Raw genomic sequence first — 25,579 nt, forward strand, 5'->3', positions numbered from 1 at the left:
TATGATCACTATATCTTTGTCTCTCCCTGATAAATAAAATAAATTCTTGTTCCACGCATTCTTTAGAAAGGTCTCTATCCTTTTCACTTTTAGGAGCCATAAAAATTATGTATTAATTTTGTATACATACTTATAATGTGTTCTGATTCATGACTTAGGATGCGTCTACACAGCAGGGCTAAATTCGAAATAACCTATGCAAATTGAGCTACATCAATTGCATAGCTTATTTCAAAATAGCTTATTTCAAAATTGGGAGCATCTACATGGCACTCATTTCAAAATAGAGCACTCTTCCTCTGACTTCCCTTACGCCCCATACAATGAGGGATACAGGAGTTGAAGAAGTCCTCCAGCTTGACAGTATTTCAATATTATTTCGAAATAACTGCCTGCTGTGTAGTCACGGACTAAGTTATTTTGAAATAATGCTAGTTATTTTGAAATAATGTTGCTGTGTAGACTCCCGGTGCCTATAGTAATACAAATACAATAAATACATAAATAAATAATGTAACACACTCATAGACATAACATATATATGTTACAGAGCAATAAATGAGACAATTTACCTTTCTGGTTCAAACAAGTATGAATGCCAATCCATTCAAAATAAAATAAAAGTAAAATAAAATCAATGTATCAAGAGAATTCCCCATGTTCTCTAAAGTCAGCATGTATTCTCAGTTATACTGTATAGCATATCAATGAAGCCTAGCCAAATCAGTTAAAAGGGCAAAATCAAACAAAAATCACTGACCTTCTTACAGTTAATTTAATGGATCCTTAAACAGCACTCAAATTATATACAGAAACAATATTGATTCCAATGAAACTACTCATGTGAGCATGGGTGTCGGCAAGAAGTATCTTATTAAAATCAATCACAAACACAAACAGCATCTACTGCAGCTAGGAGTCCAGTGGCACTTTAAAGACTAACACATTTATTAGGTTATTAGAGAATAAGTTTTCCTGAACAATAACTCACTTGAAAGAAAGAAAGAAAGAAAGAAAGAAAGAAAGAAAGAAAGAAAGAAAGAAAGAAAGAAAGAAAGAAAGAAAGAAAGAAAGAAAGAAAGAAAGAAAGAAAGAAAGAAAGAATCTAATACCCTAATAAATGTGTTAGTCTTTAAAGTGCCACTAGACTCCTTGGCTATGTATAGACTGGCCCCAAATTCCGGAAAAGGGATGCAAAGCAGGTAAGTCAGGATAGGGAAATCCGCGGGGGATTTAAATATCCCCCGCGGATTTAAATAAACATGTCCGCCGCTTTTTTTCCGGCGTGGGGAAAAGCCGGAAAAAAAGCATCTAGACTGGCGCGATCCTCCGGAATAAAGCCCTTTTCCGGAGGATCTCTTATTCCTACTTTCAGGTAGGAATAAGAGATCCTCCGGAAAAGGGCTTTATTCCGGAGGATCGGGCCAGTCTAGATGCTTTTTTCCGGCTTTTCCCCACGCCGGAAAAAAAGCGGGGCCATGTTTATTTAAATCCCGCAGGGGATATTTAAATCCCCCGTGGATTTCCCTATTCTGACTTTCAAAATTAGCATGCCCCTTCCGAAGAAGGGGCCAGTGTAGACCTAGCCAGGTTGTGTCTAGACTACAGGGTTTTGTCGACAAAAGTGGACTTTTGTCGACAAAACTATACCTGTGTCTACACTACCGCTGAATTCTGTCGACATAACGTCGACAGAACTCAGCAGTTTTGTCGACACTGGTATACCTCATTTTACGAGGCATAACGCCTTATGTCGACAGAGTTTCTGTCGACAGAAGGTGTTATTGCATGTAAACTCTCCTTTGCGTCTATACTACCATGTCGACAAAGCAGCTTGCTTTGTCGACAGAACTGAATGTAGTGTAGATGCTCTTTGTCGACAGAAGTTTTGTTGACAGTATCTGTCGACAAAAGCCTGTAGTCTAGACGTACCCTGAGTCAAATATTGGAAAAAAACCCTCTTTTGGAAACCCCCTTCTTCCTCAAGGAAGGAGGAATACAGGGGCTTCCAAAAGAGCATGTTTACACTTCCGCAAAAAAAGTGGAAGTGCAAACACATTCCTCCGGTATCCCAAAACCCCCTCACAGTGTAGACATAGCCTTAGTATGGTTCACTGTCCCATGCAGTGACACTTAGACCACAGCAAAAGATAAGAACAAGAAACCACTACAGCATGGGTACAGTGAGTTGGCTATTAGCTCAAAAGGTAGAGGCTGCTATACTAGGTTCCAGAGGTCCCAGATTCATACCTGCCTAGTGGTGGTTACACAAGCCAAATCATGTTATATTCTGTCTTCTGAATCTGGGGAACTAAGTAACTAACAAAACAAAAACCACAAGGAAAAAAATGTTAGAGCAACAGAGCACCTCTGTAGACATTGTAATGTTAAAGTTCTTCAGAACAGCAACATCAGTGGCTAGGTCCTCAGCTTTTGTGAGTTTGTTATTTCACTGTAGTCAGTGGCACCTTCATTATACCAGCTGAAGCTCTGCATCAGTCTGAGTCTTACTGAGGCAGCTGACTTTTATGAAAAACTACTTTATCACACAGACAGAGATCAGCTGGAGCAGCGACACAGAGACCTCAGTAGCTTAGGAGCCAAACTGTTGATCAATATTATCTAAAAGACCCACAGTAGTGAGAAATCATTGTTTCATTTACTACGCTACCATATATATATACTGGAAGATTTACCAGCATTGCTCGGGTTCTTCAGGGAAGGGGGCTACAGGTGTGGAGGATGCAAAAATCAGGGCAGGGAGGGCTCAGACAAGGGGGCTTAGGGCAAGTGGCTGAGAGGTTGGGAGAGACTTATTGTGACCACCCATGGCAGCAAGGTTGGCACCACTCTGATGGCAACTCCTTCCAGGAGGCCAGGGCTGTGATGCCCTTACAGATCTTCCTAGAGGAGGGCTGACTGCAAACACACACACACACACACACACACACACACACACACACACACACACACACCAGCTGATGACTACTTATGGAGGGGCTGTGAGGAATCCTCAGTGGGGTTGTCCCCAGATAGCTGGGCTGTCCAGCCCCTCTCAGCAGCTCCTCACTGACCTTGCATTGTTAGGATAAGAGAAAGCTGCACACCAAACTACCATTTCGGAGAAGTTCTAGAACAAATTCAATCACAGATAGATGGATGGACTCATGGACAGACAGATACACAAACTCTAATAAATACACACACACACACACACACACACACATACACACACAGGCTGTGTCTACATTGGCGTGATCTTGAGCCAAAGCGGCCGCTTTTGTGCAAAAACATGCTGCCTGTCTACATTAGCGGGGAGTTCTTGCACAAGAACACTGACGTTCTAATGTATAAAATCAGTGCTTCTTGCGCAAGGACTATGATGCTCCCGCTCAGGAATAAGCCATCTTGCGCAACTGTTCTTGCGCAAGAGGCCAGTGTAGACAGGCAACATGAATTTCGTTAAAATGGCCATTGGAGCTTTCTTGCACAAGAGACCATCTACACTGGCATGGATGCTCTTGTGCAAAAGCACATCTCTTGAGCAAAGGCACAAGCCAGTGTAGACACTCTCTTGCACAAATACTTTAACGCAAGAACTCTTGCATTAAAGAGTATTTGCACAAGATCATGCCAATGTAGACACAGCCACACAGTATGATGGTGAAATATTTATATCCAGAGATAGATATAGATATTATCACAGCAAAATAACTGGTCAAGTAATGTCTTTTGCCAACTACAATTGGTTAATAACACAGTAAAAGCATCCTCACTGGTTAATTAAATCAGACAGTGTTTTAATATATGCTGCAAAGAGCTGCAGGAGCGGCATAGAAGAGCTTCCATCTGAGGAACACTGTTCTGGAGACTGGAGGCAAATCACCTTTGAAACCAAAAGCAGCACTCAGCTGGCACCTCAAAACATTATCCTGTATCTTGGGATTGGCTACCAAGCAACAGCAGCCAAGGGAATGATGAAGATGGCTTTTCTTTAAATGATAGGAGTTGTAATTTATCTCTGTAGCTTGGCTGCTAACAATGCCCTTGGAAACTTAAAACAAAGTTCTATTTTCATATCACATTTTTCTCCATTTCTGCATCCTCCCTCAAATTCCATCTCCCCCTGGACTGGGAGATCTTTGGAAGAGTTGCTTATCCTATCCTCCCTTCAGGCAATATGGATTGCCATCCCATCCAGTATTAGATTGGAACCGTATAGTCTGTATCACGTTTGAGATTATTCACGATTAGAGACATTTTATGCAAGCATCTGCATATCAGCCTCTATTATTTTGGCTCACTTATATTTTTTAATTAGTTGTATTGCCTAATCATTTCAGAAAATATTTGGGTCTAATCAACACTAATGTGTGTCTAAAAATAGATTCGGGCAACAATACATCTAAAACAATATATTTTCTGACTAGAAAATTTACCTAGCATTGCTCAGGTCCTTAACTCAAATAAGTCTCCTCTCATGAACTGAATTTTACACACAAATGCTCATGATATAATATATTTGTTAATCTCTAAAGTGCCACAGGACTGCTATTTTCAAATAAGTTTTGTTTTTCTTCATTAAATCATTGCCCTGGGGTGGAACTGGAGATGAGGGGATCAGGATGAAGGCTACCCTAGGGAGAGAGGACAACTCTAGCCCTCTCTCACTGCAGCAGCTTGGGACCAAGTGAGAAGCTCTTGTCCATGGCTACTACAGCTCCAGCGGGGATAGCTGGGGGGAGGTGCATATCCCTCAGCTAGGAAACAGACACACACAGATAAATAGACACACAAACAGACAAACTCTCTGACATATAGAGTAGATAGCAGTTATTTTCTCCATCCCTGCCCCTCTGCTAGCCCAATGGGGTTATAGCTGTCCTGGTCCCCATCCCTGGCCTTTTCTTCCCCACTGTGGTCATTCTACAGTATAACTCTTTCCTGCCAGACCCTTCCCCCCTTTCCATTTTGTGAGAAACAATCAAATTCCACACACATCCTATTATCCTAGCATAACAAATCCCTAGCTTAGCTTTAAGTTATGAGAAGAGGCATCAGCATTCCAATTTCATAGTTCTAGCTCTTACTATTTAGGAGGAGTTCTTGAACAAATGGACTCAGAGACATACCAACAGACATTTCTAAAATATATAGTAAGATAAAAAGCTAAGGAATGATGGCTACTGTATAGATGCCTGATTCATTTCTCATTTAAGTTAAAGATATCCACCAATTTCAATTGGGCATTGTATCACACCTATTAAATGAAGAGTTTCTTGTGATTTTAGCTTTTACTTACTTATTAGAATGGTTAAAACTTTCTGTTGAGCCATTACTGCTGTAGACACTTGTTATATTTGTGACTATTTAATAATTGCCTTATAAGTGGAAATTATTCTGTCTACTGCATTACTCATGCACATTGAGATAACTATCACTGAAAATATATGAGTGGGAATTCATATAGGTACTGCATGCTTTGGATTTTACAATAACTATTACTCGAGATTGTTTGTAAGAAACAGAAATACTTGGTAAGGGTTTTTTTTCTGCTTTAAAGCCAATGAAATTTAAATTTGCCCCTTTCCAGAAAATGTGCTTAGCTAGTCTTTTCTCACAAGAAGAAGAATATGCTTTTATTGCTTGAGAGAAAAAAAAAACTTTTCATAGCTGAGATTTCTTCCAACTGCCTCTTCCATACCCAGTATATCAAGAAAAGTCAAGCTCAACGTTTGTCATAGAAGAACAGAGAAATAAATAACTGGCAGATATGTGTAAGTTGAGTACATATATAATGCTAACAATGTCTAGTCAGCACATCACTCACATACCTATAAATGTGCCCCCACAGAAAAGGTTTTTCTGTTTACTTTAAAACTCTCTTATTAAAAAACACCCTAGAGAATAAAATATGTTATTTTACAAAAATAAGTGCTAAACAATACAGTTATGAACTAGGGGAATCTGTGTGTACTAATTAAACTAAAGTGAAGATACATGAAAATGTGATTTGTATTTACAGAAGTTATCTCCAACAGGATGGGAAGCCACAGACTATTCATTTTCTGTGAAAACTGTATCCCATTCCAGGTACACTGAAGGGGCTACCTATGCCTCCCTCTCTTCCTGCCTGAAGGAGACATGCAGTTAAAAGAATTCCTCTCAGTGAATTTGTACCTGAACTTGAGGGACTGCTCATCACCATGGCTACATCTACACTACAAGTTTTGCCACAAGAGCCTATGCAAATGAAGCGTAGATCAGCATTCTCCCGCGCTTTATTTGCATACTCTCTTTCAGTCTGTTTTTGCGCTACGGGGTTTTGTGCATAACCAGGCAGTGTGTCTGTGGTCATTTTGCACAAAACCCCCTTTCTCTGCAATATCCTTGTGCCTCAAAAAATGAGGTATACCAATCTTGCGCAAAAAGGAGGGTTTGCGCAAAAAGGAAATGTCCACACTGCCTGTTTATGCGCAAAAAACTCTAATGCAAAAATGGATCAGAAGAGAGTATGCAAATGAAGCACAAAAATGCTAATCCATGTTTCATTTGCATAGGCTGTTGCAGCAAAACTCATAGTGTAGACGTAGCCCTTAACTAGAACTTGATAAGGACATACCTATTGTGATGATCATGAGGGTTAGCCAGCATCCTAGGGACTAGGTGGTTAAATATGTCCCTTACCTAAACCAGGTGGCAGGCAGCCATTAGAAATGTAGGTAGAAATCTCAAACTGAGACAAAAAATTTTGGAGTTTTTTCCCTCCTTTTGTCCCTGAGTAGTTTCTCTCCAGCTATTGAAGGGGACAGGATGTCTCCCGCTAAGAAAATGCTCTTCACAGTCTGTAAGTAGGATAAAGTTTAGATAAATCCATTAGGTTTTATGGTTTGCGAAATAGGATCTGGTGTCTGTGCATTTAAAAATGGGTTTTGCTCTCCTTTGTACTAAGTTCGTGGTCCATGGTGTATTTCTTCTCCATGAGTATATTATTTTGTTACTGTTCTATCCAGTCATTATGCTTGCAACCGGAATATTGTGGTGATAATACAAGTTATTTCTCTTTTCTTTTTATTAACCTGATAGGGGTTAATTTTTGTGTCCTGGTTTGTACTTTAGGGGTGAGATTTCCCAAGTAGTCTCTCACTGCTTGCTTTATTCATATTTGGGTGGTGGCAGCAGAGATTTTATCCCCAAAATCTAGGTTGTTAAGATTTTGGGGAAGAAGTTTTAAACCAAAGCCTGGTAGATAAGGTTTTGGGCTACTTTTGCTGGCCCCCACTTCTGCATTTATCATGCCAGAGTGGGGAAGGAGCCATAACACCTGTACGTTTGAAATGTACAAAAAAAACCCCAACAACCCAGCATTTGTAGTAAAACTGAGTGATTTCTTTTCATTTGAATTCTGTAAATAATTATTATGGAAAATGCCACAGGCTGTGTTCAGTGGAATATTAGTTTTTCCTCTTTTTATCAAAAGATGAATTGACGTTTCTGCCTGCTTTATACTGGGGGGATTAAGAACATGCTACAATCCATCTCAGGCTGTGCCATTTTTTTAAAAAAAATTACAGCTTAAAAACAGTGTTAAGCTTAAAGGAGCTATTACTTTCTTCCTTTCTTTCCTTAGAAAAGGCCTCGTAGAGATAATTAAAGGCCAAAGAACAAAGAAATTAATCAGTGGAATCAGCACTTTCTGTGAATAATGCAATATAGCATTGGCAAGAATAACCTTTCCATTTTTTAAATTCTTTCTTTCACACTTCTCTTTTGCAGCCACTACAAAAGAGGCCAATCATGATGATGATCAATGGACATGGATAAGCAAGACCTCTTCTCACCCAACCAATTCCAAACAAGCCTCCAGATGCTCAGTCCAACTGATGTCACCCCTTCTGGGATTTGCTTTTTTCCCCACACAAAACTGCATTCTGAAAGCCAGCCAGCTCTCATGAGTTCTTATGTGTTCACCCAGATAATTTCCCACACGTGTAGTCACTCTTCATCAGACGTTATGGCCACTGTTTACATTACACACACTTCCACAAGAAACTTTTTGTCCACACTCCAGGCTTGGTCCTGTTTAGGGATGCTGTGACCAGATTTCTCTGATGCAGACTGCTAGCATTGCCTCCTCAGACCTGACTGTTCTAGTCCCATCTGAATCCATTTAATTTCCTTATTTTAGGTGGCTGCAGCAATTAGACAATGGCTTAGTTCACCTTTCTTACCCAACTTCAAACTGGGTAGATATGTTAAAGGAAGTTCTGCCAGCCTAAGACAGATTCCCACATCAAGGTTCTGTAAATCATTAAAGTCATACTGATTACAGAGCTAAACTAAGGCAACCTTAGTGGACCACAGCAGAATATGAGTCAGCAGTGTGATGCTGTTGCAAAAAAAAAGCAAACATGATTCTGGGATGCATTAACAGGTGTGTTGTGAGCAAGACACGAGAAGTCATTCTTCCGCTCTACTCTGCGCTGGTTAGGCCTCAGCTGGAGTATTGTGTCTAGTTCTGGGCACCACATTTCAAGAAAGATGTGGAGAAATTGGAGAGGGTCCAGAGAAGAGCAACAAGAATGATTAAAGGTCTAGAGAACATGACCTATGAAGGAAGGCTGAAAGAAATGGGTTTGTTTAGTTTTGAAAAGAGAAGACTGAGGGGGGACATGATAGCAGTTTTCAGGTATCTAAAAGGGTGTCATAAGGAGAAGGGAGAAAACTTGTTCATCTTGGCCTCTGAGGACAGAACTAGAAGCAATGGGCTTAAACTGCAGCAAGGGAGGTTTAGGTTGGACATTAGGAAAAACTTCCTAACTGTGAGAATGGTCAAACACTGGAATAAATTGCCCAGGGAGGTTGTGGAATCTCCATCTCTGGAGATATTTAAGAGTAGGCTAGATAAATGTCTATCAGGGATGGTCTAGACAATATTTGGTCCTGCCATGAGGGCAGGGGACTGGACTCGATGACCTCTTGAGGTCCCTTCCAGTCCTAGTATTCTATGATTCTATGAACCTAGGGCCCTAGGCATATAACAAGGTTTTTCCCCACCTGGAGTGGAAGCAGAAGATACTTTTCCTCTCCACTTCCAAATACACAGGGTCAGATTTTCATTAATACTCCCACCAACCCACAGGAAACAAAAGAACCCCCCACCAGCACACACACAATTTACAATTTCAGGAGCATTAAGTATGGAAGCAGACCCCTACTCTTAACCCTGTAGTAGAAGTGCATCTTTGTGAATGATTAGGCCAGGTTCCCTTCAAGCTTTTCCACATGTAGTATAATTTATGTTATAATAGTTCTATAGGTATTGGATAGGTTGTCTATGATTATAATATTAGCAGTTAAGGAAGAAATAGAATGTTTAAGAAGAATATTGTGTTTTGCTTTATATGCTGTGACCTGCCAGCCATGCATTCTGACTAGGCAGAAAGAATGACCTGGTGCCATTGGTAGATATGCATTGCATAAGCTGTCAATGCCTACTCCAATTCTGAAGCAGGAAAAACCAGGAGAATCTTTGTGACTTAGGTTGCTCATGCATTACATTTAGGATAATGTTTTATTTCCCTTTAGTTTGTAGAAATTTCTACAGTGATTACCTCAGATTCTTAGAAGATTCTTATTGTTCTTTGTTACACAGAAGCTGTGTAATTCTTGTTTGTGTGAGTGAGGAATTCATGCTGAGAAAGAGATAGATGTGAAGGCCATAACCAGATCTAGATGGCCAAGGGAGGAGAGAGAGAGAGAGATTTAGAGGCACTACAAGACTATAAATGTGCCCAATATACCTGATGCCTGATGGGCAGATTGATGACCCTGGTCTAAGACAAGCACCTCCTGAGAACAAAACAACAGATCCCAGAATGTGGCAACCCCCCGGGACATTCAATGAAGTTGCTGATGAAAGATAACAATTAAAACAATCTCTTGTTATTAAGGAATAACTGGTTGCAACATGATAGTGCAAAATCCATAGACTTGAATGGGGAAGAACTACCATAAAGGATGGAGTGCTTTGCTATGTTTTTTTGTGTTCGTCCTGCAAAGCCTTAGAGCACCAAACTGCGACCAACAGAACCCAGCTCTTCCACTCGGGCCCGATCTCACTGGGTATTAGACTGGTCCAAGCTACAGACTGGAGTGTGTCTGTGTGTGATTAAGAAAGCGAGAGAGAAAGAGAGAATGTGTATGCTGCTTTTTGTGTTGTATTCTCAACAAATGTAGCGTATTGCCACAGAGTCCTCTGTTGGGGCAGTTTGAGCAAGGCTCCCTAAGTCAGAAGTTACTTCACCATTGAGAGAGACAGGATATTTCACACACAAAGAACTATTGATTTAGGCTTTCTGAAGGTTCAGGACCATGTCCCTTTATCAGTAGTTACACCTGGCATACATTTTCAAGTTCTCACTACAACCATGAAGAGAAAGGAAAGCTATAAAGCTGATATAAATGTCTTGAGAAAAGACACCGAAAGGCCCTTGCCTTAATCCAGCACTGTAGCATTATCCTTGTTTTTGTAATTCGATATGATTCAATTGAATCTAATTCTCATTCAAAAAGTCTTGATTTTGTTAAAAACACAAAATTTACTAGAGAACGTACAAACAAATTAGATAATAGTAGTGCAGAACTTCAGGAACAGAATATACCTTAATGTCTTCATCTGCTATTATCACTAAAGATGGTTCCGTTTTTAAAGCCTAGTAATTTGCAAATACTGCCACAGTATGGATTTCGGATTACCTGAAGATCTGGGAATAGATTCTTCTAATAAATTATATATCTTTATTAATAGCCATAATAAGTTAATTCCTATTTTCCAGATTCCTTGCTATCTCAACATCCAGTTGAACAAGCTGCTGAATGCCACACCTGTTTTCTTTGAAGTATAATTTAATTATGATTTTTATCCCCATTATTGGCAAAGATAATATAATGTAGATAGCATGGAAGAGCAAAAGTATTCTGAAGGCAGTCAATGTGGGAGGGGGAGGAGATATGAGAGAAGTGGGGTAGACCTGGCAAAATATATTTAATAATATTAGCAAATTTAAAATATTTTCCCTCTCCAATTAGAGCTTCAGTTATTTCCCCAGCAAATTCCACAATATTTATCTACTATATATATTGAAGAGTTTGTTTACAGATTTGTTTGTGAAAAATAAAGTCATACTTTATGATTACCTATAGATACCAAATTTTGCATAAGCAATCCTGCCTCTTAAATTAGCTGAAGATACTACTCTTTACACTGGAATATGCTGGGTGAAAGGTTTAAACAATTATTTTTGTTTTTCATTGGAAAAAAGTTATAACTATTATGATTAGAATTAATAAAAAATATTTGCTAACAAAATTAAAATCATTCCACCTATTCAACTGTCATTTTAGTTCAAAGAAATTTTTTACTTTTACAAATCACAAAATAATTCAAATTAGTTATGGAAAGAGTAATGGAAGCTTTATGTGTTTCTGATTAAAATGTACTATGTATGGTAATTATTCAATAAAATGAATAATGTTTGAAGTTGAAATCCTACAGATTTAAAACTGTTCTTTTACTTCCCTTTTGGAAGAACATTAATAAAAAATTTTGTTACATAAATTTCATTTGTTAAACTTTCCGATAAGTGTAATCTATACAAAATGACTTTGCCTGTTCAACGATGGGTCTGACCTGCTAGTATGTGTGGCTACGGCTATACTACAATCTTTTTCTGGCAGAGGAAATGCAAATGCAGTGCTCATTTGCCTATGTCATGCTCTCATTTGCATTTTATCTTCTGATCCTTTTTGCGGAAGAGGTTTTTGCGCAAAAAAGCACTGTGTAACTTCCTCATGGGGAAGAAGAGCTCTTGTGCAAAAGGTTTTTTGTGTGCAAAAAGGCGTCATCTACACAGCGTTTTTTTGCGCAAAAACCTCTTTCGCAAAAAGGATCAGAACGGAAAATGCAAATGAGAGCACAACATATGCAAATGAGTGCTTCATTTGCATTTCCTCTTCTGGAAATAACGTATAGTGTAGCCATAGCATGTGTGTTTGTGTATTTCCTTATGAATTTAACTGACTTTGTTTTTGTAAAAAATGAAGGGGATGTACCAGCCTCAATGCTTCAGTGGATGCTTTCAGAATATGAATAGTTTAATGTCTAGAAAAGCAGTACTGGGAATGTTTAAGGTCCTGATCCAAAGTCCACTGAAGTTATAGAAATTGTCCTATTTAATTCATTGATCTTTCATTAAGGCCCTATGCCACAATTTCTACCTTCATGACAAATTTTGTTTTTGAAATCATTTAAAAATGATTCTACAACTTGGCTATGAAGAGGAAATACTGTAGATTTTGTGGCAATGCCACAGTCAACAAAATGCTTTCTGAAGAATGTGAACACTTTCATATCAATCTTTATTTAATAGTGACAGCTTTCAAAATGAAATGGTTTTTTCAAGTATATCCACTTCCAGTGTCTGCTAAGATTTGTTGTTAACTTCTGTCAGACAGTCAACACTACAGCTTCCCTGGCAAAAAGTTATCTGTAGACCAGAGGGCAGCATATATAGAGCAATTCCTGAGGAAACAAGACAAAGCACTTGTGGGCTGTGTCTACATTGGCACCCTTTTCCGGAAAAGGGATGCTAATGAGAAAAGTCGGAATTGCAAATGCCGCGGGGGATTTAAATATCCTCCGCGGCATTTGCATGAACAAGGCTGCCGCTTTTTTCCGGCTCGGGGCTTTGCCAGAGAAAAGCGCCAGTCTAGATGGGATCTAGATTTTAAGAGGAATAAGGGATCTTCCAGAAAAGGCTTTATTTTCCGAAAGATCCCGTATAGACTGGCGCTTTTCTCTGGCAAAGCCCCGAGCCGGAAAAAAGCGGCAGCCATGTTCATGCAAATGCCGTGGGGGATATTTAAATCCCCCGCGGCATTTGCAATTCCGACTTGTCTCATTAGCATCCCTTTTCTGGAAAAGGGTGCCAATGTAGACACAGCCTCAAATGTCTGGATCATTTTAGAATAGTGATAGAAATGTAGCTGTGTTAGTCTGGTGTAGCTGAAACAAAATATAGGACTATGTAGCACTTTAAAGACTAACAAGATGGTTAATTAGATGATGAGCTTTCGTTGGCCAGACCCACTTCCTCAGATCAAATAGTGGAAGAAAATAGTCACAACCATATATACCAAAGGATACAATTAAAAAAAATGAACACATATGAAAAGGACAAATCACATTTCAGAACAGAAGGAGGATGCGAGGGGGGGGGAAGGAAGGTAAATGTCTGTGAGCTAATGGTATTAGAGGTGATAATTGAGGAAGCTATCTTTGTAATGGGTAAGGTAGTTGGTGTCTTTGTTGAGCCCAATACGTAGAGTGCCGAATCTTAGCATGAATGACAGTTCAGAGGATTCCCTTTCAAGTACAGTTCAGAGGATTCCCATTCAAGTAGGATGTAGGTAATTAAGTCGTTGAGACAGTGTCCTTTCTGGTTGAAATGGCAAGAAACTGTTTTTTCTTTATGATCCTGTCTAATATCTGTCCCTCTTCTGTTCTGAAATGTGATTTGTCCTTTTCATATGTGTTCATTTTTTTAAATTGTATCCTTTGGTATATATGGTTGTGACTATTTTCTTCCACTATTTGCTCTGAGGAAGTGGGTCTGGCCCACGAAAGCTCATCACCTAATAAACCATCTTGTTAGTCTTTAAAGTGCTACATAGTCCTGTATTTTGGATCATTTTAGTCTATTTGCCCCATCTTTGAAATATAGTATGCACACATGACTTAATGGAACTAATAGACATATAATACATTCTAGAATTAAATGACAATAATAAATTGTGATTAAGCATTAGTCTGAGCAGAACGTTCTTCAGCTAAACAGGAGAAAGTGATGAGAGAATTCAAACTTGTCGTAAAAGAATCAAAAGGCAGATGAATACAGGTTAGAAGCTTCTGATTGCCAGTTGTAAGAAATGCAAGGAACAATGAAAATGCTGACAAAAGAAGAATTTTCAGGATCGTATCCATTACAATTTCTTCAACTCTGGATGCCCTTATTCCAAACCACGATAAAAAAGGCTTTTTCCTTGTTGTGTCCTGAAAGACACTTGCTACGTTCTCAGGGCAAAGAGACATGGGAATGTAAAAATACTGGAGGTACTGACAAGGCAAGAGGCTGCATTGATATATATGATGTCAAATTATGTAATAATGAGAGAAAGAATGGATGGAGGTTAACACAGTGAAGAAGAATGAGCAATTGAAGGAAATGCTCATCACACAGTATTATATTGTCCTGGCACAAGTTATTTACTAAGCTACTCTGATAAAAGAATTGATCGCAGCAACAGTATCTCTTGCTTTCAAAACCTGTGCAGCCGATTCACTGTACACAATACAACGTACTCAGGCATTGTAGTAATAATACAGATTGCAACTCCCTTTTCTAGAACCCAACTGGTCCTGAACCAGGGTATTTGCCAGACCAGGACAGGTCATTGCTGGTCCCTCAGCTGCCACTGGCTGCCTGTGGGCCCCACTTCAGTGGCAGCAGAGGGACCAGTATTGAGTAATCAGGGAATAGGGAGGGGACACTCAGGGAAGAGATAGGGTGGCTGAGAATCCCCCCGGATAGAGGCTAAGAGCATAGCTCTACAGCAGTGCACTGAACCCCATAGCTGCTGAGCTGTGCTTTTAGATCCTGGCGTGGCGCAGCCACTCTGCCTCTTCTCTTGAGCATCTGCTGTCCCTCCTTCTCACCCTCCTTCTTTCTTCCCTCCCTGAGCTTGTGGAGCTCTGGAAGCCTTGGGAGGGTGGTGGAGGAGTTGCTGAGTTTGCTTTTCCCCTATGAGTGCTTCAGAAGCCTGGACTATACATTTTCCTGAACACTCATTACAGATTGTTCTCATAGCCTCTCTCTCTCTCTCTCTCTCTCTCTCTCATATTGTGTCATTAGTCACCCAGTGCAATTTAGTTATGGGCAAATCTAGAGAGTTTTACACTAATTGTATCAAAGTGAAAATCATACAGAAGAGAGACATCAATCATGCCAGCAATGCTAACCAAATATTACATCTGGCTAATATGAAAGCCAATAGGCAGAGCCTAACCACACTTCTTTCACTGAATAATAATACTTTAGCACATTGCTAGTGACATAAAAGTTGTTCATCTTTCACAAGAAAAGCATTTCGATAAAAAGCCAAATCTGCCACTGAGTTAAGCAGGCACCGATCCACTGAATTCAGTGGGGCAGCACCTCTTTATGCCAGCAGTAAATTTTTTCCCATGTTGCCATATGAACAATATGAGAAACAATTTACAATAAAAGGAGAAAGCAAAACTATTCCTGTATCTAGATAGGCACAATACAACCCACATGGGACACTTATCTAAACATACACATTTCACTCCATGTAATTTTAATCAGATACGTCCTCATAGCAAGAGAAATGACTAAGATAACACACACACACACACACACACACACACACACACACACAAAAGTTTTTGAGACAGTTATAAGATAAAGAAACAGGGGGGTGGAATTAAATGATTATTGCAGTTTATACTTACAATGCCAGTGATAGTACACACTCCAGCTCAAAAACACCTCAGACAAAAACCCAAACATTTGCAAATCAGATTGCTGCGTCTGAGGAAATATAGGACTTTGTCTCAAAGTTTTGTCAAAATACAGTCATTTTTTGTGCCTCCAAACATAAAAACCCATGATTCTAAAAGGGAAAAATGTATGAATAGGTTTTTAATAAAAGCACCATGAATGACAATCATTTCAACTCTGCACAATGAGATAATTGTTATGAAACAACACAAGCCACAGGAAAGTCACTCACAGCAGCAACACTCAGACAAAAGCTTTATAGGAATATAAATAAAAAAATATAAACAAGACTATTTACAAAACATATTGTTTTTAATTCTGCCATAACATCACTTGATTACATCCAGTCTTTGGGATAATAGTGAAACTAATGTGGCTCGCCAGTCTGTCATCACTGCAAAAAACTTTCCATTGCTTGAGCTCTTCCAGCACAATCAGGACTGGTCTTAAGAAAAATAGCACCCTGGGCAAACTTGTATTTTGCTCCTTCCCCATTACCCTTGACTGCTAAGGACTCCCTGGGCTTCCACTGCTCCCATGGTCTCTGAGCACTACTGCTCAGTGTTTAATCTTTCATAGAATCATAGAATACTAGGACTGGAAGGGACCTCAAGAGGTCATCGACTCCAGTCCCCTGCCCTCATGGCAGGACCAAATACTGTCTAGACCATCCCTCATAGACATTTATCTAACCTACTCTTAAATATCTCCAGAGATGGGGATTCCACAACCTCTCTGGGCAATTTATTCCAGTGTTTGACCATTCTCACAGTTAGGAAGTTTTTCCTAATGTCCAACCTAAACCTCCCTTGCTGCAGTTTAAGCCCATTGCTTCTTGTTCTGTCCTCAGAGGCCAAGATGAACAAGTTTTCTCCCTTCTCCTTATGACACCCTTTTAGATACCTGAAAACTGCTATCATGTCCCCCCTCAGTCTTCTCTTTTCGAAACTAAACAAACCCATTTCTTTCAGCCTTCCTTCATAGGTCATGTTCTCTAGACCTTTAATCATTCTTGTTGCCCTTCTCTGGACCCTCTCCAATTTTTCCACATCTTTCTTGAAATGTGGTGCCCAGAACTGGACACAATACTCCAATTGAGGCCTAATCAGCGCAGAGTAGAGCGCAAGAAAGACTTCTCGTGTCTTGCTCACAACACACCTGTTAATAATCTTTATTGAAAGAGATTCCAGCGCTCAGACCTGGCACAAATATGATACATAGTATATTGCCCCTCTTATTTCAGTGCCGATGCTGTGGTGTGTGGTGTTGGTATGTGGTTTCACACTGTTACACGGGAGCTGCATCTTGCCAGAATCTAGGGTCCTCCCACAGCCCTCTAGCAATTTGGCTTACTTCAGGTGCCATTTCAGATTTTTGAGTGAGGGGGAAGGCAACCATGATTCTAGAGGATACTTAAGAACCTAAAAACTCCAGGTTTTTTGTTTTTTCCAAATAACTTAGAAACTAGCTGTTGATTTCAACATACACACCCAACTCCACAAGCATATTTCCATCAATATGAATTGAAGTTTACAGCAAGGAAATTGAATTGAATATGAATTGAAATTTAGGGAACGGAAAAATAATGCTGCTACAAACTTGTTAGAATCCAAATTCAGTGATCTAAACTTCTGAATTGGGCTTGTTACAAATCGACTAGTGAACGAATAGTTAAAACAACAAGTTATGTCTGGTTTCAACATATTTATTTTGTATGCCTTGACGTGATATTGACAGGGATTTTTGCTTAGTTGCCGTTGTGTTGTGCTAGGATGGGACCCACAAAGTAGATGAGGTGATATCTTTCATTGGATCAAATATGGTTGGTGAAAGATACAAGCTTTGTGACCCAACAGAGCTCTTCTCTGGGTCTCTGGAGCTCAAAAGGGCTTAACTCTTTCACCAGCCAAAGTTGGTCCCAAACCAAAAAAGATATTACAGTTTAAAAGAGAGAGAGAGCCTGAGTCTGTGGATTAGAAATCAGGCATGGAATGAAAGGTAAATGTGTTTCAAGAAACTAACAGCAGGCAGGCACTACCTCTTTCCACTCCTGTTCAAATGGGGGCTGAGGAGCCAGTGAAGCTTATTGGTGCAGGTGTTTGTTTACATCTCACGTCCTGGTCCCAGGCAGCCTTGAGCAAAGGAGGGGAGTGGAGATCTGAAGGAAGCTCTGGGAGAAAACTGGAAGAGGTGTAATGTGACCTAGTTCATGATGCCCCATGTGTCTCTGCAGGTAAGGGATGAGATGGATGGGCTAGGATTAGGCAGTCTGCAAGCAGAGCTCTAGTTAGTGGTGCTAACTGTACAGAGTTAAATGTGTGTCCCAATGATGTTGGCAGTGCCCAGGAAAAGAGCAAGCTCTTTCCTGGACAAGTGGGATGGGGAAAAGAAGAGTGGCAGACCTGGACATGCTACACTTAACACACACCCAGATAGCAAGGCTTCTCCTAGCCCCCAGCCAGCCAGAACACAGACACAAATTAAAATGTACATCTAATGCCAACAGGCGGAACCAAATCTACTTCTTCAGCTTAGTGCATGAGCTGGGGGTGTAAAAATACATTTATTTAGGTCTTCTGCTTTTAACCAGAAGCAAGGAAAATATTAAAACATCAAGATATATATAAAAATGCTACTGTACATAGAGTAGTTAGTATTTTAAAGGCTCGCCCTGTCTCTAGTGCAGTACACTGATCTTGGTTTCCAAATGCTAGCAGGAAAGAATCTGTTGTAGAACAATGCAACACTGAAGCTCTTATTTTATTTAACACATGAAGCACAGTTTCACAATCTAGTTACTGGAACTGAAAAAGCCAATGTGCAGCAAACTTTGTCTATTGCACTGACCTGTCACTGGAAAAATCTTCCACTTGACACATCACAGAATAACACTTAAGAACATAATCATACTGGATCAGACCAAAAGTACATCTTGCTTAGTATCCTGTCTTTCAATAGTGACCAATACTAGGTGCCTCAGAGGAAAAGAACCAAACAAGTTATCCTTCACATCACCCATTCCCAGCCTCTGGCAAACAGTGCTTAGGGACACCATTTCTACCTATCCTGATTAATAGCCATCAATGGACCTATTCTCCATAAACCTATCTAAGACTTTTTAAAATTCTAAAACCCTGACATTTTTTAGAATCTTGGCCTTCACAACACTTGTATACTCTAGCTGGTCAAAACATGCCACTTTTATGCTCCATCTGATCAATGCTGTCTATATGTATATATATATATATATATATATATATATATATAATGTTCCAGGTGAATAAGAAATTCAGTATAAATTTGTAACGGTCTATGACATATTGAAACATTCATGTGTTGCTATGAAATCTCTAAGTAAATAAAAAACACATTAAGGAATTCAGACAGATGATAGGTAGGGACATGCACAAGGACAATAGAACTAAATGCAAGTTGTCAAAATTAAGGCTGACTCTAAAGTCACCCTATTAATATCCACAGGACAGGTCTTAATGCCTGTCTCAGCATCCAATATTCTGCAGCTCCCTGACTGAGGATCATAGTAATGGCAATGCTCAGAAGCAACTAAGTCATTTCAAAGCATATATGTGAATATCTGAGAAAGGAGGTCACATATGTAGATAAATAGTACTACATACATGTTCTGTAGTACAGAAATATCACACAAGGCAACTGGGTAATCCTCATAAGTGAACAGAAACCTAGATGTGATTATAAACTTACATACATTCTGGAGAGTCTGACTAAGAGGAATGAGGTAATCTCCAGGCAGAGTTAACTAACTACATTAAGAATTTATAAGCTTCTGATTCACATTTCAAACCAGTTTTTATTTTATTATAATCAGAATAAATGGGTGCTCATACTTCCCTTCAGTACAGTGCACATTTAAAATTATGCATAAATCTTTCTAAAGAGGGCAGCTAACGCTTCATTTGTCCACTGTATTGGGTTCCCAAGGATGTACGGTTAATATAATGTTTCTATGCTGACATAGAAGAGGACTGCAAGAAAGTAGTATTAGATTATGGAAATTTCATAGCAGAGTTTGTTTTCAACAACTTCTTAAGAGAATTCAAGCACCTATAGCTTATTTGGAGGGAAAATCCTCACCTTAGAAAATATCTCTTGAGAAAATTAGTAAAAATAATGGAAATGTTGAATTCTGTTGTGAGGTGACTAATAAGTCAAAATAGCTCTCTCCTCCTTCCCCAGTACATAATTCTTCACACAAAATTTTAGTCTCCCTAATACAACAATGTTAAGGTTGCAAAGTGCAGCCTTGAAGAGTATGGAAATGGAAAATTAGTCTTACCCACAATACCTTAATCTTGCCCTCTTTGTGTGTCAATTCAGCCTTTAATCAAATACTATTTTTGTAATTCTCCTGCATTCAGTAAACAGGTTGGAAAGTGCTCAGTGCCTGCAGTACCTATTCAGTATTTATAGTTTCTCCTCAGTGTTCAATAGGAGCTTCATCAGCTGCCTCTCATCTAATCCTTACACTAAATGACATGGTTTTCTGCCTCCATAAAAATGTGCAGCCCTAACACAGCTATACCATGAATTTACTATTCTCACCTAACTCTTTCAGTGAAGATTTTGGTCATGCTAGCTCTCATGTTAGCATGGCAGGGGCTTCTGCAGCCCTACTCAGTAATGGTTGTCATGGAGCTACCTACACTAGGGAGACAATTAAGTTGGCAATAAGAGGTCTCAGAAATGAGTCTCCTCATCTGAAAAGAAAAGCAGCTGTTAGGCAAGGGGAGGAGACTCTGATCCCTAGCCCTTGTGTCTCCCTAATACAGATAGCTGCATGGAGCAGAGGAAGGAATAAAGATACATCTCAGATGCTCTGATGTGTTTACCTTCAACTGTTCTTGAGGGGCTAATGGTGATAGTGTCTTATGGTCCATCACACACCTTTTCAGCCACCTGCTGCATCTCCAGGATAGTGAACTGTGTAATCCCATCCATGTTTCCCTCATAGTGCTCTGTCCACTTGTGAGATCCCCGCTTTGGGGCATTCAGGTTACCTCCACCCCTTCTCTTTCCACTGTATTTCAAGTGCCATATCATGAATTATGCATTTAGTCTGGATGGCCATCAAGAAGCTCAGGACCCTCACTGTACTATGGGCATGGCTGTAGACCCCAGACAGGACACTGCACCTGCTAAGATTGTGGATCAGGATCTTGCTTAGTGTAGTCATGTAAAAGTGAATTTACAGTAACTGCAGTAATGAAGAATGTCTTTAAATGTTTAGTTATATAAGTGTGTGTTTAAATATAAAAAAAGATTTACTAATCTACTCTGTGCTAATCTATGGTAATAAATTCACAACAAATAACAGAGCAGAAGCCAAACTACTAGAGACCATATTAGAGCAACAACCTGTCACAGGAAATATACTATGAGAAGAAGATACATCTGTGTTTATTTAAACATATCCTCAGCTGTAGCGGGACCACTTTGTGCATAGCTGGCAGTGGAACCTGGATGTGGACATTTCTCTAAGCCAGGGCTGGAGCACCATAGTACCAGCCCAGTGTCATTTTTGCAGTCCTCCCCAGTTCTTTAAAAAGAATACAGTATCTGATTTTAGTACACACACTTGGTACAGTACGTATACCACATCCACCTGATACAGTATATACTTAATTGGAAGCTGCATGCCTCCTCCTTATTAACATGTTATCTTTCCTGACACAGAAACACATTCTATATGTATGGTAGTGCATTATTAAACAAGCTTTGCAAACACTGAACATTTCTTAGACAAATCTTAAAAGAGTTCCGCAAGCTTGAAATGAAAAGGTCACTCCAGCTGTAAATTCTGACAGTGGAAGTTTCCAGATGGCAGTAGCCAATTTCCAATAAATTTTAATTGGTTTAATTGACTTTCTTGTTTACTAATTGATAGGGTGATGTAGTTCATTTAAATTAACCTCAATTACTGCCATAATTAAGCAAAGTTAAGCAATGCAAGAATATTTTTAAAGGGGGGGAGGTGGAAGGAATGTTTCACATTTAATATGATATCCCCTAAAGTGCCAGACAAGAATGGCTATTTTAATTTCTGTTCAGTCAAAGCAGAATCAAAAAATAATCTTGATGATTAGGTTTAGTAGTGGAAAGAAGATGGTACATGCACACAGCATCATTTCATTACTGGGCCATGTTAGAAGCACCAAGACTGGTGAGATGGTAAAAGGGACTCTGGAGACATAAATAAGGCACTGATCCCAATTTGCAGGGCTTCCCTGTTCTCTTATAATGGGAAGATTGGGGAGGTATACACAATACTGTATGTTCTGAGGATCTAACAAAGAAGAGAATCCACAATTTTAAGGGTTACTCTTTCAGTACTGAGGTCTACTACTCTGAAGTAGCCATCCTCATGGAGTGCAATAAAGTCACAAAAGAGCTAGTAGTATCTACTCAATGGGTAACAGGCAACAGTAATATGGCCACCACAGTCCTGATTCTGAAACTGGCTCTAAATTATGCCTCGCTTGTAATTATCATCAAAAATTATCATCGGTCAGTTACTATGCTTCTTTCACTCAAGCCATTCCTGACATGCCCCTGAAGCAGGGGCTGGGAGGGGCATAGAGTTGTCTATATTCTCTGGCTGTTTACATCAGTCATGAGTAATAACTAAATCAGTTTTACCACTGAGGCAGAACAAAAGGATTCAGGATTGAGCCTCATTTCTTCACTATTGCCAACTCGAAACTTTCATCAATCATGCACCGAGACCCTCAAAATTACAATACTGACTTAAAAACCATAGAATTTAAAAATAAGGATGACTGAGGGTTTGAGTCTTTAGGGTGACTGTAGGCCCATTTTTAAGCTTTACTCTGAAACCAGGAATTTTTGTTTAGTTTTGTTTTTTAAACAAAAGCCAAGATTTTCTTGAAATAACATACCTCCAGGAGATGGGGCTTTCAGAAAAAAGCTAAATATGGTAAAATTGATGAGAAAAAAATTCACAAAAGTTGGCAGTACTGTATCTTTTGAAAGATCCATGTTATGACTTGCCTTTCCTCCCATCTACACAAAACCTCTCAATGTAGTCTAATGATAACTCTGTATAATGCAACTATCAGTGTTGTACCTGGGCACTTATTCAATAGGGTCTGATATACTCCCACTCCAGCATGCTGCTTCCAACTGGAGCATTTCATTGAAATGTAAGCAAGAAATGTACACACTACTTACAAAAACCAACTGGCAAGGCACCTTCCAGGAGCACCAAACTTGGATGTGTCCACACTCTGCTCACCAGGGCGGTGTTCTTTTAACATTCCATCAGCATCTCAAACCTTAAAGAGAAAGGGTACTGAAAAAATATAGCCGTGGCATTCCATCGAGTTTTATGTAAACTAGAGACTATACAGCCCAAAGAAAAAGACTATGTTCACATAACTGTATACCTTGTAAATTCCATGTGCTAAAAGTGCAACCGCAGAAATGCTAATAAGCTAATTCATTCCAGGTTCTGCCAGGTACTGAACATCTAGGCGGGTGGTGAGGGAAAGGAAGAGGGAGGAGAGGGTTGTGACTTTGCATTTCCTCAATACTCCCCACATGAATGGTCTCCAGCATAGCTGTAAAAAGACTAGAGGTCTCAGGAACTGTTTTTAAGTGAACTGTGCAATGGGAGACAAAGCCTATATAAAGGCCCAATTTAAAATGCCTAGTTCATTTACAGATAAATATATACTTTTCCTCTTCATACAGATTTGTTGTCTTATTTTCAACTAATAACCCTGTAGCAAAAAAAATCATAGCTAATATTTAATGTCCTAACTGCCAAGCTGTCATGCAGGAAAAGGACTTCTAGGGTGCATTAATTCCCTGTTGAGGGAGAAATGACTGGACACAGCCTAAGGATATTCTTCCTCAATCTCTCTGTATTTACAAAATACATATATTTCCTATCTTCTGAACAAACACGGACAAAACAACAACAATGATAATAAATATACAGAGAAAGAGTAACACTTTAAGAGCAATTGTTTTCCAGTTGTCTGAAACATACACTTGTCCCCATCTCTTGCACATAAATCGTGTTGCCTCAACAGCATCCCAAACACATTACAGGCAGTCCCCGAGTTACGTACAAGATAGGGACTGTAGGTTTGTTCTTAAGTTGAATCTGTATGTAAGTCAGAACTGGCATCCAGATTCAGCCGCTGCTGAAATTGACCAGCGGCTGACTACAGGAAGCCCGAGGCAGAGTTGCTCTGCCCCAGGCTTCCTGGAATCAGCCGCTGATCAGTTTCAACAGGCTGAATCTGGATGCCAGATTACATACAGATTCAACTTAAGAACCCCTGGCGTCCCCAAGTCAGCTGCGGCTGAAACTGATCAGTGGCTGATTCCAGGAAGCCCAGGGCAGAGCAACTCTGCCTCGGGCTTCCTGTAGTCAGCGCTGGTCAGTTTCAGCAGCGGCTGACTTGGGGATGCCTGGGGCAGAGCAGCTGGGGTGCTGCCGGGTTGCTCCAGTAGCGCCCAGAACGGCGCTATGGGACCAACCGGCAGCGCCCCAGCTGCTGTACCACAGGCGCCCGGAGCAAAGCCGCGGAGCACGGGGGCAGCGGGACAGCCCAGACGCGCCGCGGCTGTCCTGCTGCCCACATGCTCCGCGGCTTTGCTCCCCGTCTCCCTGGTCTGTTGGTCTCCAGCAGACCAGCAGACCAGGGAGACGGGGAGCAAAGCCTCGGAGGACGCCGGCAGTGGGACAGCCGCGGCGCATCTGGGCTGTCAGCTGCCCGTGTGCTCTGTGGCTTTTCTCCCCGTCTCCCTGGTCTGTTGGAGACCAGCAGACCAGGGAGATGCGGAGCAAACCCCGTTTGTAACTGCGGATCCGACGTAAGTCGGATCCGCGTAACTCGGGGACTGCCTGTACAGTTCTTTTTGCTAGTGCTTGGGGGTATGTCTCCTGCCAAACCACCTGGGACATGGAATTGCTAGGTCTGTACATATGGTTAATATATACTACAATAAATTTAATCAGAGTGTTTTGAAAAGAACTTGTGCATGTGTGTCTAAAGTGAGCCAGTGAGGGTAACTTATTTAATACTTGATTATATCTTTGACTCCAATGATTATACCTTTGATTCAGCTTTGTTCACTGACGATAGTATCTGGGTGCATCTGCTTTTTCAATATTTTATTTTCTTCATTTTGTCATTTTTGTTACATGATAGTATCCTAGGAGAGCCTAATTTAAGGAACTTGCTACAACATAACACCATCTTAATTTGTTTTGCAGAAAAATGTCCATAATATGACTAATGTGACAATGGCTATGACTACACTACAGAGTTTTGAAGGGAACACATCCGCTTTTTCAGATCAGTTTCCGAAAAAGCAGGTGCGCTCTTTCGGCTCTTCTGAAAGAGGACGTTTTCCCCACATTTGACCCCGTGTAGACAATCCAAATGTTGGAAAAGCCTGTTCCGAAAAAAAAAGAATTGGAAAAAAAAATGCAGTGTAGACATACCCTAAGAATGAAGGGCACTGATATTATTGGTATTAGCACAAGAAACTAGTACACCTGTTGTGTCACCAGGAAAAGTGATTGATTGTAGCTTCTGAAAAAGTGTTGTAGGAATTCTCCTGTTACCACTTGATCCACGATTATGTAAGTGTAAAACATGTCTCAGTACTCTAATAGATTTTTATTCAGTGCCTTTTACTAAGACTCGGAATTAATTCTTCCTTCACTCTTGCATCTATCTGGTCCTGTCATGACAGATGCTCAGATCACATAATTTATTGCCAGCACCACCTTTAACATCTCATTTACCTAAATTCCAGTAGCAGTTTGTATTGGGAAACAGTAAAGGCCAAAATTGTCAAAAACGGCTTGTGATGTTAATTGTCTCAATTCTGGGGTGCTCAAATTGAGATACCTTATCGGG

At 40.0% G+C, this 25,579-nt stretch overlaps 1 protein-coding gene across 7 annotated transcripts in view; it reads right to left on the reverse strand.

Moving 5' to 3' along the window:
- The window catches only part of RALYL (RALY RNA binding protein like), a 566,823-nt gene that overhangs the window by 409,819 nt on the left and 131,425 nt on the right, over window positions 1-25,579 (reverse strand). For 6 of the 7 annotated variants that reach the window (XM_006112993.4, XM_006112994.4, XM_006112990.4 and 3 more), the window contains one exon: window positions 22,869-22,972. The exons of the other annotated variant lie outside the window; for it this stretch is intronic. The gene's annotated coding sequence lies outside the window, so the exon portion shown is untranslated. The remainder of the gene's footprint in view (window positions 1-22,868; window positions 22,973-25,579) is intronic. 7 annotated transcript variants of the gene reach the window in all.

Source organism: Pelodiscus sinensis, chromosome 2, assembly GCF_049634645.1.
Source record: "Pelodiscus sinensis isolate JC-2024 chromosome 2, ASM4963464v1, whole genome shotgun sequence".
Lineage (NCBI taxonomy): Eukaryota > Metazoa > Chordata > Testudines > Trionychidae > Pelodiscus > Pelodiscus sinensis.